This window comes from Pongo abelii, chromosome 12 (genome assembly GCF_028885655.2).
Source record: "Pongo abelii isolate AG06213 chromosome 12, NHGRI_mPonAbe1-v2.0_pri, whole genome shotgun sequence".
Taxonomy (NCBI): Eukaryota; Metazoa; Chordata; class Mammalia; order Primates; family Hominidae; genus Pongo; species Pongo abelii.
Genome location: NC_071997.2, coordinates 5697508 through 5713375, shown reverse-complemented (window position 1 = coordinate 5713375; position 15868 = coordinate 5697508).

Below are 15868 nucleotides of genomic sequence, written 5' to 3'. Positions count from 1 at the left end.
TGAGTAGGTTGCGAAAATTTTCTCCCATTTTGTAGGTTGCCTGTTCACTCTGATGGTAGTTTCCTTTGCTGTGCAGAAGCTCTTTAGTTTAATTAGATCCCATTTGTCAATTTTGGCTTTTGTTGCCATTGCTTTTGGTGTTTTAGACATGAAGTCCTTGCCCATGCCTATGTCCTGAATGGTATTGCCTAGGTTTTCTTCTAGGGTTTTTATGGTTTTAGGTCTAACGTTTAAGTCTTTAATCCCTCTTGAGTTGATTTTTGTATAAGGTGTAAGGACGGGATCCAGTTTCAGCTTTCTACATGTGGCTAGCCAGTTTTCCCAGCACCATTTATTAAATAGGGAATCCTTTCTCCATTTCTTGCTTTTGGCAGGTTTGTCAAAGATCAGATAGTTGTAGATATGTGGCATTACTTCTGACGGCTCTGTTCTGTTCCATTGATCTAGATCTCTGTTTTGGTACCAGTAACATGCTGTTTTGGTTACTGTAGCCTTGTAGTAGAGTTTGAAGTCAGGTAGCGTGATGCCTCCAGCTTTGTTCTTTTGGCTTAGGATTGACTTGGTGATGCGGGCTCTTTTTTGGTTCCATATGAACTTTAAAGTAGTTTTTTCCAATTCTGTGCAGAAAGTCATTGGTAACTTGATGGGGAGGGCATTGAATCTGTAAATTACCTTGGGAAGGATGGCCATTTTCATGATATTGATTCTTCCTACTCATGAGCATGGAATGTTCTTCCATTTGTTTGTATCCTCTTTTATTTCCTTGAGCAGTGGTTTGTAGTTTTCTCCTTGAAGAGGTCCTTCACATCCCTTGTAAGTTGGATTCCTAGGTATTTTATTCTCTTTGAAGCAATTGTGAATGGGAGTTCACTCATGATTTGGCTCTCTGTTTGTCTGTTATTGATGTATAAGAATGCTTGTGATTTTTGTGCATTGATTTTGTATCCTGAGACTTGGCTGAAGTTGCTTATCAGCTTAAGGAGATTTTGGGCTGAGACAATGGGGTTTTCTAGATATACTATCACGTCATCTGCAAACAGGGAGAATATGACTTACTTTTTTCCTAATTGAATACCCTTGATTTCCTTCTCTTGCCTAATTGCCCTGGCCAGAACTTCCAACACTATGTTGAATAGAAGTGGTGAGAGAGGGCATCCCTGTCTTGTGCCAGTTTTCAAAGTGAATGCTTCCAGTTTTTGCCCATTCAGTATGATATTGGCTGTGGGTTTGTCATAAATAGCTCTTATTATTTTGAGATACGACCCATCAATACCTAATTTATTGAGAGTTTTTAGCATGAAGGGTTGTTGAATTTTGTCAAAGTCCTTTTCTTCACGTATTGAGATAATCATGTGGTTTTTGACTTTGGTTCTGTTTATATGCTGGATTACATTTATTGATTTGCGTATATTGAACCAGCCTTGCATCCCAGGGATGAAGCCCACTTGATCATGGTGGATAAGCTGTCTGATGTGCGGCTGGATTCGGTTTGCCAGTAATTTATTGAGGATTTTTGCATCAATATTCATCAAGGATATTGGTCTAAAATTCTCTTTTTTGATTGTGCCTCTGCCCAGCTTTGGTATCAGCATGATGCTGGCCCCATAAAATGAGTTAGGAAGGATTCCCTCTTTTTCTATTGATTGGAATAGTTTCTGAAGTAATGGTTCCAGTTCCTCCTTGGACCTCTGGTAGAATTCGGCTGTGAACCCATCTGATCCTGGACTCTTTTTGGTTGGTAAGCTATTGATTATTGCCACAATTTCAGCTCCTGTTATTAGTCTATTCAGAGATTCAACTTCTTCCTGGTTTAGTCATGGGAGAGTGTATGTGTCGAGGAATTTATCCCTTTCTATTTTTTTAATTTTTTTTTCTTTTTATCACTATTATTATTATTATTATTATTATTATTATACTTGAGGCTCTATGGTATATGTGCGCAACGTGCAGGTAAGCTACATGTGTATACATGTGCCATGCTGGTGCGCTGCAACCACCAACTCGTCATCTAGCATTAGGTATATCTCCCAATGCTGTCCCTCGCCCCTCCCCCCACCCCACAACAGTCCCCGAAGTGTGATGTTCCCCTTCTTGTATCCATGTGTTCTCATTGTTCAATTCCCACCTATGAGTGAGAATATGTGGTGTTTGGTTTTTTGTTCTTGCGATAGTTTACTGAGAACGATGATTTCCAATTTCATCCATGTCCCTACAAAGGATATGAACTCATCATTTTTTATGGCTGCCTAGTATTCCATGGTGTATATGTGCCACATTTTCTTAATCCAGTCTATCATTGTTGGACATTTGGGTTGGTTCCAAGTCTTTGTTATTGTGTATAATGCCGCAATAAACATACGTGTGCATGTGTCTTTATAGCAGCATGATTTATAGTCCTTTGGGTATATACCCAGTAATGGGATGGCTGGGTCAAATGGAATTTCTAGTTCTAGATCCCTGAGGAATCGCCACAGTGACTTCCACAAGGGTTGAACTAGTTTACAGTCCCACCAACAGTGTAAAAGTGTTCCTATTTCTCCACATCCTCTCCAGCACCTGTTGTTTCCTGACTTTTTAATGATTGCCATTCTAACTGGTGTGAGATGGTATCTCATTGTGGTTTTGATTTGCATTTCTCTGATGGCCAGTGATGGTGAGCATTTTTTCATGTGTTTTTTGGCTGCATAAATGTCTTCTTTGGAGGAGTGTCTGTTCATGTCCTTCGCCCACTTTTTGATGGGGTTGTTTGGTGTTTTCTTGTAAATTTGTTGGAGTTCATTGTAGATTCTGGATATTAGCCCTTTGTCAGATGAGTAGGTTGCGAAAATTTTCTCCCATTTTGTAGGTTGCCTGTTCACTCTGATGGTAGTTTCCTTTGCTGTGCAGAAGCTCTTTAGTTTAATTAGATCCCATTTGTCAATTTTGGCTTTTGTTGCCATTGCTTTTGGTGTTTTAGACATGAAGTCCTTGCCCATGCCTATGTCCTGAATGGTATTGCCTAGGTTTTCTTCTAGGGTTTTTATGGTTTTAGGTCTAACGTTTAAGTCTTTAATCCCTCTTGAGTTGATTTTTGTATAAGGTGTAAGGACGGGATCCAGTTTCAGCTTTCTACATGTGGCTAGCCAGTTTTCCCAGCACCATTTATTAAATAGGGAATCCTTTCTCCATTTCTTGCTTTTGGCAGGTTTGTCAAAGATCAGATAGTTGTAGATATGTGGCATTACTTCTGACGGCTCTGTTCTGTTCCATTGATCTAGATCTCTGTTTTGGTACCAGTAACATGCTGTTTTGGTTACTGTAGCCTTGTAGTAGAGTTTGAAGTCAGGTAGCGTGATGCCTCCAGCTTTGTTCTTTTGGCTTAGGATTGACTTGGTGATGCGGGCTCTTTTTTGGTTCCATATGAACTTTAAAGTAGTTTTTTCCAATTCTGTGCAGAAAGTCATTGGTAACTTGATGGGGAGGGCATTGAATCTGTAAATTACCTTGGGAAGGATGGCCATTTTCATGATATTGATTCTTCCTACTCATGAGCATGGAATGTTCTTCCATTTGTTTGTATCCTCTTTTATTTCCTTGAGCAGTGGTTTGTAGTTTTCTCCTTGAAGAGGTCCTTCACATCCCTTGTAAGTTGGATTCCTAGGTATTTTATTCTCTTTGAAGCAATTGTGAATGGGAGTTCACTCATGATTTGGCTCTCTGTTTGTCTGTTATTGATGTATAAGAATGCTTGTGATTTTTGTGCATTGATTTTGTATCCTGAGACTTGGCTGAAGTTGCTTATCAGCTTAAGGAGATTTTGGGCTGAGACAATGGGGTTTTCTAGATATACTATCACGTCATCTGCAAACAGGGAGAATATGACTTACTTTTTTCCTAATTGAATACCCTTGATTTCCTTCTCTTGCCTAATTGCCCTGGCCAGAACTTCCAACACTATGTTGAATAGAAGTGGTGAGAGAGGGCATCCCTGTCTTGTGCCAGTTTTCAAAGTGAATGCTTCCAGTTTTTGCCCATTCAGTATGATATTGGCTGTGGGTTTGTCATAAATAGCTCTTATTATTTTGAGATACGACCCATCAATACCTAATTTATTGAGAGTTTTTAGCATGAAGGGTTGTTGAATTTTGTCAAAGTCCTTTTCTTCACGTATTGAGATAATCATGTGGTTTTTGACTTTGGTTCTGTTTATATGCTGGATTACATTTATTGATTTGCGTATATTGAACCAGCCTTGCATCCCAGGGATGAAGCCCACTTGATCATGGTGGATAAGCTGTCTGATGTGCGGCTGGATTCGGTTTGCCAGTAATTTATTGAGGATTTTTGCATCAATATTCATCAAGGATATTGGTCTAAAATTCTCTTTTTTGATTGTGCCTCTGCCCAGCTTTGGTATCAGCATGATGCTGGCCCCATAAAATGAGTTAGGAAGGATTCACTCTTTTTCTATTGATTGGAATAGTTTCTGAAGTAATGGTTCCAGTTCCTCCTTGGACCTCTGGTAGAATTCGGCTGTGAACCCATCTGATCCTGGACTCTTTTTGGTTGGTAAGCTATTGATTATTGCCACAATTTCAGCTCCTGTTATTAGTCTATTCAGAGATTCAACTTCTTCCTGGTTTAGTCATGGGAGAGTGTATGTGTCGAGGAATTTATCCCTTTCTATTTTTTTAATTTTTTTTTCTTTTTATCACTATTATTATTATTATTATTATTATTATTATACTTGAGGCTCTATGGTACATGTGCGCAACGTGCAGGTAAGCTACATGTGTATACATGTGCCATGCTGGTGCGCTGCAACCACCAACTCGTCATCTAGCATTAGGTATATCTCCCAATGCTGTCCCTCGCCCCTCCCCCCACCCCACAACAGTCCCCGAAGTGTGATGTTCCCCTTCTTGTATCCATGTGTTCTCATTGTTCAATTCCCACCTATGAGTGAGAATATGTGGTGTTTGGTTTTTTGTTCTTGCGATAGTTTACTGAGAACGATGATTTCCAATTTCATCCATGTCCCTACAAAGGATATGAACTCATCATTTTTTATGGCTGCCTAGTATTCCATGGTGTATATGTGCCACATTTTCTTAATCCAGTCTATCATTGTTGGACATTTGGGTTGGTTCCAAGTCTTTGTTATTGTGTATAATGCCGCAATAAACATACGTGTGCATGTGTCTTTATAGCAGCATGATTTATAGTCCTTTGGGTATATACCCAGTAATGGGATGGCTGGGTCAAATGGAATTTCTAGTTCTAGATCCCTGAGGAATCGCCACAGTGACTTCCACAAGGGTTGAACTAGTTTACAGTCCCACCAACAGTGTAAAAGTGTTCCTATTTCTCCACATCCTCTCCAGCACCTGTTGTTTCCTGACTTTTTAATGATTGCCATTCTAACTGGTGTGAGATGGTATCTCATTGTGGTTTTGATTTGCATTTCTCTGATGGCCAGTGATGGTGAGCATTTTTTCATGTGTTTTTTGGCTGCATAAATGTCTTCTTTGGAGGAGTGTCTGTTCATGTCCTTCGCCCACTTTTTGATGGGGTTGTTTGGTGTTTTCTTGTAAATTTGTTGGAGTTCATTGTAGATTCTGGATATTAGCCCTTGGTCAGATGAGTAGGTTGCGAAAATTTTCTCCCATTTTGTAGGTTGCCTGTTCACTCTGATGGTAGTTTCCTTTGCTGTGCAGAAGCTCTTTAGTTTAATTAGATCCCATTTGTCAATTTTGGCTTTTGTTGCCATTGCTTTTGGTGTTTTAGACATGAAGTCCTTGCCCATGCCTATGTCATGAATGGTATTGCCTAGGTTTTCTTCTAGGGTTTTTATGGTTTTAGGTCTAACGTTTAAGTCTTTAATCCCTCTTGAGTTGATTTTTGTATAAGGTGTAAGGAAGGGATCCAGTTTCAGCTTTCTACATGTGGCTAGCCAGTTTTCCCAGCACCATTTATTAAATAGGGAATCCTTTCTCCATTTCTTGCTTTTGGCAGGTTTGTCAAAGATCAGATAGTTGTAGATATGTGGCATTATTTCTGACGGCTCTGTTCTGTTCCATTGATCTAGATCTCTGTTTTGGTACCAGTACCATGCTGTTTTGGTTACTGTAGCCTTGTTGTAGAGTTTGAAGTCAGGTAGCGTGATGCCTCCAGCTTTGTTATTTTGGCTTAGGATTGACTTGGTGATGCGGGCTCTTTTTTGGTTCCATATGAACTTTAAAGTAGTTTTTTCCAATTCTGTGCAGAAAGTCATTGGTAACTTGATGGGGAGGGCATTGAATCTGTAAATTACCTTGGGAAGGATGGCCATTTTCATGATATTGATTCTTCCTACTCATGAGCATGGAATGTTCTTCCATTTGTTTGTATCCTCTTTTATTTCCTTGAGCAGTGGTTTGTAGTTTTCTCCTTGAAGAGGTCCTTCACATCCCTTGTAAGTTGGATTCCTAGGTATTTTATTCTCTTTGAGGCAATTGTGAATGGGAGTTCACTCATGATTTGGCTCTCTGTTTGTCTGTTATTGATGTATAAGAATGCTTGTGATTTTTGTGCATTGATTTTGTATCCTGAGACTTGGCTGAAGTTGCTTATCAGCTTAAGGAGATTTTGGGCTGAGACAATGGGGTTTTCTAGATATACTATCACGTCATCTGCAAACAGGGAGAATATGACTTACTTTTTTCCTAATTGAATACCCTTGATTTCCTTCTCTTGCCTAATTGCCCTGGCCAGAACTTCCAACACTATGTTGAATAGAAGTGGTGAGAGAGGGCATCCCTGTCTTGTGCCAGTTTTCAAAGTGAATGCTTCCAGTTTTTGCCCATTCAGTATGATATTGGCTGTGGGTTTGTCATAAATAGCTCTTATTATTTTGAGATACGACCCATCAATACCTAATTTATTGAGAGTTTTTAGCATGAAGGGTTGTTGAATTTTGTCAAAGTCCTTTTCTTCACGTATTGAGATAATCATGTGGTTTTTGACTTTGGTTCTGTTTATATGCTGGATTACATTTATTGATTTGCGTATATTGAACCAGCCTTGCATCCCAGGGATGAAGCCCACTTGATCATGGTGGATAAGCTGTCTGATGTGCGGCTGGATTCGGTTTGCCAGTAATTTATTGAGGATTTTTGCATCAATATTCATCAAGGATATTGGTCTAAAATTCTCTTTTTTGATTGTGTCTCTGCCCAGCTTTGGTGTCAGCATGATGCTGGCCCCATAAAATGAGTTAGGAAGGATTCCCTCTTTTTCTATTGATTGGAATAGTTTCTGAAGTAATGGTTCCAGTTCCTCCTTGGACCTCTGGTAGAATTCGGCTGTGAACCCATCTGATCCTGGACTCTTTTTGGTTGGTAAGCTATTGATTATTGCCACAATTTCAGCTCCTGTTATTAGTCTATTCAGAGATTCAACTTCTTCCTGGTTTAGTCTTGGGAGAGTGTATGTGTCGAGGAATTTATCCCTTTCTATTTTTTTAATTTTTTTTTCTTTTTATCATCATTATTATTATTATTATTATTATTATTATTATACTTGAGGCTCTATGGTACATGTGCGCAACGTGCAGGTAAGCTACATGTGTATACATGTGCCATGCTGGTGCGCTGCACCCACCAACTCGTCATCTAGCATTAGGTATATCTCCCAATGCTGTCCCTCGCCCCTCCCCCCACCCCACAACAGTCCCCGAAGTGTGATGTTCCCCTTCTTGTATCCATGTGTTCTCATTGTTCAATTCCCACCTATGAGTGAGAATATGTGGTGTTTGGTTTTTTGTTCTTGCGATAGTTTACTGAGAACGATGATTTCCAATTTCATCCATGTCCCTACAAAGGATATGAACTCATCATTTTTTATGGCTGCCTAGTATTCCATGGTGTATATGTGCCACATTTTCTTAATCCAGTCTATCATTGTTGGACATTTGGGTTGGTTCCAAGTCTTTGTTATTGTGTATAATGCCGCAATAAACATACGTGTGCATGTGTCTTTATAGCAGCATGATTTATAGTCCTTTGGGTATATACCCAGTAATGGGATGGCTGGGTCAAATGGAATTTCTAGTTCTAGATCCCTGAGGAATCGCCACAGTGACTTCCACAAGGGTTGAACTAGTTTACAGTCCCACCAACAGTGTAAAAGTGTTCCTATTTCTCCACATCCTCTCCAGCACCTGTTGTTTCCTGACTTTTTAATGATTGCCATTCTAACTGGTGTGAGATGGTATCTCATTGTGGTTTTGATTTGCATTTCTCTGATGGCCAGTGATGGTGAGCATTTTTTCATGTGTTTTTTGGCTGCATAAATGTCTTCTTTGGAGGAGTGTCTGTTCATGTCCTTCGCCCACTTTTTGATGGGGTTGTTTGGTGTTTTCTTGTAAATTTGTTGGAGTTCATTGTAGATTCTGGATATTAGCCCTTGGTCAGATGAGTAGGTTGCGAAAATTTTCTCCCATTTTGTAGGTTGCCTGTTCACTCTGATGGTAGTTTCCTTTGCTGTGCAGAAGCTCTTTAGTTTAATTAGATCCCATTTGTCAATTTTGGCTTTTGTTGCCATTGCTTTTGGTGTTTTAGACATGAAGTCCTTGCCCATGCCTATGTCCTGAATGGTATTGCCTAGGTTTTCTTCTAGGGTTTTTATGGTTTTAGGTCTAACGTTTAAGTCTTTAATCCCTCTTGAGTTGATTTTTGTATAAGGTGTAAGGACGGGATCCAGTTTCAGCTTTCTACATGTGGCTAGCCAGTTTTCCCAGCACCATTTATTAAATAGGGAATCCTTTCTCCATTTCTTGCTTTTGGCAGGTTTGTCAAAGATCAGATAGTTGTAGATATGTGGCATTACTTCTGACGGCTCTGTTCTGTTCCATTGATCTAGATCTCTGTTTTGGTACCAGTAACATGCTGTTTTGGTTACTGTAGCCTTGTAGTAGAGTTTGAAGTCAGGTAGCGTGATGCCTCCAGCTTTGTTCTTTTGGCTTAGGATTGACTTGGTGATGCGGGCTCTTTTTTGGTTCCATATGAACTTTAAAGTAGTTTTTTCCAATTCTGTGCAGAAAGTCATTGGTAACTTGATGGGGAGGGCATTGAATCTGTAAATTACCTTGGGAAGGATGGCCATTTTCATGATATTGATTCTTCCTACTCATGAGCATGGAATGTTCTTCCATTTGTTTGTATCCTCTTTTATTTCCTTGAGCAGTGGTTTGTAGTTTTCTCCTTGAAGAGGTCCTTCACATCCCTTGTAAGTTGGATTCCTAGGTATTTTATTCTCTTTGAAGCAATTGTGAATGGGAGTTCACTCATGATTTGGCTCTCTGTTTGTCTGTTATTGATGTATAAGAATGCTTGTGATTTTTGTGCATTGATTTTGTATCCTGAGACTTGGCTGAAGTTGCTTATCAGCTTAAGGAGATTTTGGGCTGAGACAATGGGGTTTTCTAGATATACTATCAAGTCATCTGCAAACAGGGAGAATATGACTTACTTTTTTCCTAATTGAATACCCTTGATTTCCTTCTCTTGCCTAATTGCCCTGGCCAGAACTTCCAACACTATGTTGAATAGAAGTGGTGAGAGAGGGCATCCCTGTCTTGTGCCAGTTTTCAAAGTGAATGCTTCCAGTTTTTGCCCATTCAGTATGATATTGGCTGTGGGTTTGTCATAAATAGCTCTTATTATTTTGAGATACGACCCATCAATACCTAATTTATTGAGAGTTTTTAGCATGAAGGGTTGTTGAATTTTGTCAAAGTCCTTTTCTTCACGTATTGAGATAATCATGTGGTTTTTGACTTTGGTTCTGTTTATATGCTGGATTACATTTATTGATTTGCGTATATTGAACCAGCCTTGCATCCCAGGGATGAAGCCCACTTGATCATGGTGGATAAGCTGTCTGATGTGCGGCTGGATTCGGTTTGCCAGTAATTTATTGAGGATTTTTGCATCAATATTCATCAAGGATATTGGTCTAAAATTCTCTTTTTTGATTGTGCCTCTGCCCAGCTTTGGTATCAGCATGATGCTGGCCCCATAAAATGAGTTAGGAAGGATTCCCTCTTTTTCTATTGATTGGAATAGTTTCTGAAGTAATGGTTCCAGTTCCTCCTTGGACCTCTGGTAGAATTCGGCTGTGAACCCATCTGATCCTGGACTCTTTTTGGTTGGTAAGCTATTGATTATTGCCACAATTTCAGCTCCTGTTATTAGTCTATTCAGAGATTCAACTTCTTCCTGGTTTAGTCATGGGAGAGTGTATGTGTCGAGGAATTTATCCCTTTCTATTTTTTTAATTTTTTTTTCTTTTTATCACTATTATTATTATTATTATTATTATTATTATTATTATTATACTTGAGGCTCTATGGTACATGTGCGCAACGTGCAGGTAAGCTACATGTGTATACATGTGCCATGCTGGTGCGCTGCAACCACCAACTCGTCATCTAGCATTAGGTATATCTCCCAATGCTGTCCCTCGCCCCTCCCCCCACCCCACAACAGTCCCCGAAGTGTGATGTTCCCCTTCTTGTATCCATGTGTTCTCATTGTTCAATTCCCACCTATGAGTGAGAATATGTGGTGTTTGGTTTTTTGTTCTTGCGATAGTTTACTGAGAACGATGATTTCCAATTTCATCCATGTCCCTACAAAGGATATGAACTCATCATTTTTTATGGCTGCCTAGTATTCCATGGTGTATATGTGCCACATTTTCTTAATCCAGTCTATCATTGTTGGACATTTGGGTTGGTTCCAAGTCTTTGTTATTGTGTATAATGCCGCAATAAACATACGTGTGCATGTGTCTTTATAGCAGCATGATTTATAGTCCTTTGGGTATATACCCAGTAATGGGATGGCTGGGTCAAATGGAATTTCTAGTTCTAGATCCCTGAGGAATCGCCACAGTGACTTCCACAAGGGTTGAACTAGTTTACAGTCCCACCAACAGTGTAAAAGTGTTCCTATTTCTCCACATCCTCTCCAGCACCTGTTGTTTCCTGACTTTTTAATGATTGCCATTCTAACTGGTGTGAGATGGTATCTCATTGTGGTTTTGATTTGCATTTCTCTGATGGCCAGTGATGGTGAGCATTTTTTCATGTGTTTTTTGGCTGCATAAATGTCTTCTTTGGAGGAGTGTCTGTTCATGTCCTTCGCCCACTTTTTGATGGGGTTGTTTGGTGTTTTCTTGTAAATTTGTTGGAGTTCATTGTAGATTCTGGATATTAGCCCTTGGTCAGATGAGTAGGTTGCGAAAATTTTCTCCCATTTTGTAGGTTGCCTGTTCACTCTGATGGTAGTTTCCTTTGCTGTGCAGAAGCTCTTTAGTTTAATTAGATCCCATTTGTCAATTTTGGCTTTTGTTGCCATTGCTTTTGGTGTTTTAGACATGAAGTCCTTGCCCATGCCTATGTCCTGAATGGTATTGCCTAGGTTTTCTTCTAGGGTTTTTATGGTTTTAGGTCTAACGTTTAAGTCTTTAATCCCTCTTGAGTTGATTTTTGTATAAGGTGTAAGGACGGGATCCAGTTTCAGCTTTCTACATGTGGCTAGCCAGTTTTCCCAGCACCATTTATTAAATAGGGAATCCTTTCTCCATTTCTTGCTTTTGGCAGGTTTGTCAAAGATCAGATAGTTGTAGATATGTGGCATTACTTCTGACGGCTCTGTTCTGTTCCATTGATCTAGATCTCTGTTTTGGTACCAGTAACATGCTGTTTTGGTTACTGTAGCCTTGTAGTAGAGTTTGAAGTCAGGTAGCGTGATGCCTCCAGCTTTGTTCTTTTGGCTTAGGATTGACTTGGTGATGCGGGCTCTTTTTTGGTTCCATATGAACTTTAAAGTAGTTTTTTCCAATTCTGTGCAGAAAGTCATTGGTAACTTGATGGGGAGGGCATTGAATCTGTAAATTACCTTGGGAAGGATGGCCATTTTCATGATATTGATTCTTCCTACTCATGAGCATGGAATGTTCTTCCATTTGTTTGTATCCTCTTTTATTTCCTTGAGCAGTGGTTTGTAGTTTTCTCCTTGAAGAGGTCCTTCACATCCCTTGTAAGTTGGATTCCTAGGTATTTTATTCTCTTTGAAGCAATTGTGAATGGGAGTTCACTCATGATTTGGCTCTCTGTTTGTCTGTTATTGATGTATAAGAATGCTTGTGATTTTTGTGCATTGATTTTGTATCCTGAGACTTGGCTGAAGTTGCTTATCAGCTTAAGGAGATTTTGGGCTGAGACAATGGGGTTTTCTAGATATACTATCAAGTCATCTGCAAACAGGGAGAATATGACTTACTTTTTTCCTAATTGAATACCCTTGATTTCCTTCTCTTGCCTAATTGCCCTGGCCAGAACTTCCAACACTATGTTGAATAGAAGTGGTGAGAGAGGGCATCCCTGTCTTGTGCCAGTTTTCAAAGTGAATGCTTCCAGTTTTTGCCCATTCAGTATGATATTGGCTGTGGGTTTGTCATAAATAGCTCTTATTATTTTGAGATACGACCCATCAATACCTAATTTATTGAGAGTTTTTAGCATGAAGGGTTGTTGAATTTTGTCAAAGTCCTTTTCTTCACGTATTGAGATAATCATGTGGTTTTTGACTTTGGTTCTGTTTATATGCTGGATTACATTTATTGATTTGCGTATATTGAACCAGCCTTGCATCCCAGGGATGAAGCCCACTTGATCATGGTGGATAAGCTGTCTGATGTGCGGCTGGATTCGGTTTGCCAGTAATTTATTGAGGATTTTTGCATCAATATTCATCAAGGATATTGGTCTAAAATTCTCTTTTTTGATTGTGCCTCTGCCCAGCTTTGGTATCAGCATGATGCTGGCCCCATAAAATGAGTTAGGAAGGATTCCCTCTTTTTCTATTGATTGGAATAGTTTCTGAAGTAATGGTTCCAGTTCCTCCTTGGACCTCTGGTAGAATTCGGCTGTGAACCCATCTGATCCTGGACTCTTTTTGGTTGGTAAGCTATTGATTATTGCCACAATTTCAGCTCCTGTTATTAGTCTATTCAGAGATTCAACTTCTTCCTGGTTTAGTCATGGGAGAGTGTATGTGTCGAGGAATTTATCCCTTTCTATTTTTTTAATTTTTTTTTCTTTTTATCACTATTATTATTATTATTATTATTATTATTATACTTGAGGCTCTATGGTACATGTGCGCAACGTGGAGGTAAGCTACATGTTTATACATGTGCCATGCTGGTGCGCTGCAACCACCAACTCGTCATCTAGCATTAGGTATATCTCCCAATGCTGTCCCTCGCCCCTCCCCCCACCCCACAACAGTCCCCGAAGTGTGATGTTCCCCTTCTTGTATCCATGTGTTCTCATTGTTCAATTCCCACCTATGAGTGAGAATATGTGGTGTTTGGTTTTTTGTTCTTGCGATAGTTTACTGAGAACGATGATTTCCAATTTCATCCATGTCCCTACAAAGGATATGAACTCATCATTTTTTATGGCTGCCTAGTATTCCATGGTGTATATGTGCCACATTTTCTTAATCCAGTCTATCATTGTTGGACATTTGGGTTGGTTCCAAGTCTTTGTTATTGTGTATAATGCCGCAATAAACATACGTGTGCATGTGTCTTTATAGCAGCATGATTTATAGTCCTTTGGGTATATACCCAGTAATGGGATGGCTGGGTCAAATGGAATTTCTAGTTCTAGATCCCTGAGGAATCGCCACAGTGACTTCCACAAGGGTTGAACTAGTTTACAGTCCCACCAACAGTGTAAAAGTGTTCCTATTTCTCCACATCCTCTCCAGCACCTGTTGTTTCCTGACTTTTTAATGATTGCCATTCTAACTGGTGTGAGATGGTATCTCATTGTGGTTTTGATTTGCATTTCTCTGATGGCCAGTGATGGTGAGCATTTTTTCATGTGTTTTTTGGCTGCATAAATGTCTTCTTTGGAGGAGTGTCTGTTCATGTCCTTCGCCCACTTTTTGATGGGGTTGTTTGGTGTTTTCTTGTAAATTTGTTGGAGTTCATTGTAGATTCTGGATATTAGCCCTTGGTCAGATGAGTAGGTTGCGAAAATTTTCTCCCATTTTGTAGGTTGCCTGTTCACTCTGATGGTAGTTTCCTTTGCTGTGCAGAAGCTCTTTAGTTTAATTAGATCCCATTTGTCAATTTTGGCTTTTGTTGCCATTGCTTTTGGTGTTTTAGACATGAAGTCCTTGCCCATGCCTATGTCCTGAATGGTATTGCCTAGGTTTTCTTCTAGGGTTTTTATGGTTTTAGGTCTAACGTTTAAGTCTTTAATCCCTCTTGAGTTGATTTTTGTATAAGGTGTAAGGACGGGATCCAGTTTCAGCTTTCTACATGTGGCTAGCCAGTTTTCCCAGCACCATTTATTAAATAGGGAATCCTTTCTCCATTTCTTGCTTTTGGCAGGTTTGTCAAAGATCAGATAGTTGTAGATATGTGGCATTACTTCTGACGGCTCTGTTCTGTTCCATTGATCTAGATCTCTGTTTTGGTACCAGTAACATGCTGTTTTGGTTACTGTAGCCTTGTAGTAGAGTTTGAAGTCAGGTAGCGTGATGCCTCCAGCTTTGTTCTTTTGGCTTAGGATTGACTTGGTGATGCGGGCTCTTTTTTGGTTCCATATGAACTTTAAAGTAGTTTTTTCCAATTCTGTGCAGAAAGTCATTGGTAACTTGATGGGGAGGGCATTGAATCTGTAAATTACCTTGGGAAGGATGGCCATTTTCATGATATTGATTCTTCCTACTCATGAGCATGGAATGTTCTTCCATTTGTTTGTATCCTCTTTTATTTCCTTGAGCAGTGGTTTGTAGTTTTCTCCTTGAAGAGGTCCTTCACATCCCTTGTAAGTTGGATTCCTAGGTATTTTATTCTCTTTGAAGCAATTGTGAATGGGAGTTCACTCATGATTTGGCTCTCTGTTTGTCTGTTATTGATGTATAAGAATGCTTGTGATTTTTGTGCATTGATTTTGTATCCTGAGACTTGGCTGAAGTTGCTTATCAGCTTAAGGAGATTTTGGGCTGAGACAATGGGGTTTTCTAGATATACTATCAAGTCATCTGCAAACAGGGAGAATATGACTTACTTTTTTCCTAATTGAATACCCTTGATTTCCTTCTCTTGCCTAATTGCCCTGGCCAGAACTTCCAACACTATGTTGAATAGAAGTGGTGAGAGAGGGCATCCCTGTCTTGTGCCAGTTTTCAAAGTGAATGCTTCCAGTTTTTGCCCATTCAGTATGATATTGGCTGTGGGTTTGTCATAAATAGCTCTTATTATTTTGAGATACGACCCATCAATACCTAATTTATTGAGAGTTTTTAGCATGAAGGGTTGTTGAATTTTGTCAAAGTCCTTTTCTTCACGTATTGAGATAATCATGTGGTTTTTGACTTTGGTTCTGTTTATATGCTGGATTACATTTATTGATTTGCGTATATTGAACCAGCCTTGCATCCCAGGGATGAAGCCCACTTGATCATGGTGGATAAGCTGTCTGATGTGCGGCTGGATTCGGTTTGCCAGTAATTTATTGAGGATTTTTGCATCAATATTCATCAAGGATATTGGTCTAAAATTCTCTTTTTTGATTGTGCCTCTGCCCAGCTTTGGTATCAGCATGATGCTGGCCCCATAAAATGAGTTAGGAAGGATTCCCTCTTTTTCTATTGATTGGAATAGTTTCTGAAGTAATGGTTCCAGTTCCTCCTTGGACCTCTGGTAGAATTCGGCTGTGAACCCATCTGATCCTGGACTCTTTTTGGTTGGTAAGCTATTGATTATTGCCACAATTTCAGCTCCTGTTATTAGTCTATTCAGAGATTCAACTTCTTCC